Genomic DNA, 2222 nt, shown 5'->3' on the forward strand with positions numbered 1-2222 from the left:
CTAGGCACTCGGGGCTTTCTGCTCTGGCGACCTCCTGTATCTGACTGTAAGTTGCTGAGCCAGTTTGTTCAGCTATCTGTCTCATTTTCCCCATTCCATTTGCCAAGGAATTTTCCTAGCTTCTTACTGTCCGGCTTCACCATGAAAAGACCTTGAAAGGTTATTCTGGTGAGGTCTCAGAAGGAAAAGAAAGGTGCTGTAAAGAAAGCTTCAGTCTTCTTTAGAATAAAGAATCTAAGTAATCCTGAACAGAATTTTAAGGACAAGTTTTCTGAATTGGTTCTGGGGTTTCTGGAATTGGATGTGTGATCTGATTCAATTTAAAGTAGTTTAAGCCTATTTCAAGTAGTAAAAAGAGCACTAATCCATGGTATGATGAAGTGTTTATAGAGATATGCAAACTATCTGCATTGGATCCTCCTAATCAACCACTTATAAAAAGCAAGGGGGGGGAGGGAAGGGAGGAGGAGGGAGAGAGAGAGAGAGAGAGAGAGAGAGAGAGAGAGAGAGAGAGAGGAATTAAGAGACTATATATGATACTTTCAAACATTACTAGTAATTGAAAATGAGGACTATAATAACATTTACTAGTTGCCCCTAACGTTGTTGGAAATAAAAGAAGAGGTCAGAGATTGAATCCCCAGCTCAAGGGCATTCTGAGTGCCCTGATGAAGAGCCTCTCTGCTGTAGCTGCAGGGCTAAAATTGCTGAAGGTCAAATGCAGAACCTTATCCTGGGAATGTGAATTACAACAAAACTTGAACTCCCAGCCTTATAGGGTATCTACTGTTAAAGAAAAGGCATTGATTAGGAAAGAATGGGATCCTGTAAGGTGGGATGGGGGCAAGTGGTAAGACCCCGATGAAGCTGAGGACATTGAGCCCCTAAATTCTAGTCCTCTTTGCCAATGGAAGATGCCCTCTCCACCTCCAGGGGTCGCCACCTCCCCACCCCCCAGTGACATGGGCCTCTCCACCTCAGTTTGAGGGGATTCATCCTGCATTGCCTAAGGAAACAATTATGGCTTCCCCTGAGGCTGCTGCCAAGCAAGACAATGCTGATTCTCCTCAAGATCTGCTCCTTGCATATCTCTATAAACACTTCATCACACTTCCTCTCTCCCCATGAAGTACAAAGTGTGACCCATGAGGAGGTATACTCCACTCCAAAATAGCTATTTGAGTTTTCTACATTTATAGAAGCAGAAATCTGGGGAACACATGTGGGAATGGATACTAGAGGTATTAGATAATAGTGGAAGGAACATAAAGTTGGATCAGGCCAAATTTGATATGGACTCACTAAGCCAGCAGTTCTCAACCTGTGGGTCGTGACCCCTTTGGTGGTTGAACGACCCTTTCACAGGGGTCTCCTAAGACCATCCTGCATATCAGATATTTACATTACGATTCATAACAGTAGCAACATTACAGTTATGAAGTAGCCACGAAAATAATTTTATGGTTGGGTCACAACATGAAGAACTGTATTTAAAGGGCCAGAAGGTTGAGAACCACTGTGAGATCTTTCCTTTAATGTGCAGCTTTGGGAGTTAGAAAAGACTCTAACAGTTGGTTAGGTTAGTTGGCTGAAACCTGGACTAAAAGATGGCCCACTATTAGCAAATTGGAAATGTCTAATGTGGGGGCCGAAAAACATGAACACTTTTCCTCCCACCTTTTAAGTTGTTGTTGGGCTAATCATCAAATTAACAGAGACATATTAACAGGAGGAAATCAAAGTTTTCATGCTTGTGCATAGGGAATTCATATAAGTATGGAAATTCCAGAGACAGTGAGGCAACATCCTATTTAATAAAAGACAAACATGCAAATTGACCATACCATTGCTATGTCCCCAAGCCATGCCCACCAGCCAATCAGAGCGACTATATGCAAATTAACCCAACCAAGATGGCAGCCGACAGTCACGGAGCTGGAGCAAGCAGGAGGCTTGGTTTCCCCCACAATGGAGGAAGCCAAGCTTCCTGCCTGCTCTGGCCTCTGCTGAAGGAGTGGCTAGGGGGCTGGGTCGCTGGGAGCGGGGCGGGAACTATGCAGCTAGGAGAGGGGCCTGGGTCTCTGGGAGCGGGGCGGGAACTATGCAGCTAGGAGAGGGGCAGGAACTTCTGCCATGTCGCCATGGAAACGCAGCAGAAGTTCCCGCCCCGTAGCTGCTTGCTCATTCACTTACTCGCTCATTCATTCACTCATTCACTCACT

The sequence above is a fragment of the Myotis brandtii genome, unplaced genomic scaffold (assembly GCF_000412655.1).
Source record: "Myotis brandtii unplaced genomic scaffold, ASM41265v1 scaffold23, whole genome shotgun sequence".
In the NCBI taxonomy this organism is placed as follows: domain Eukaryota; kingdom Metazoa; phylum Chordata; class Mammalia; order Chiroptera; family Vespertilionidae; genus Myotis; species Myotis brandtii.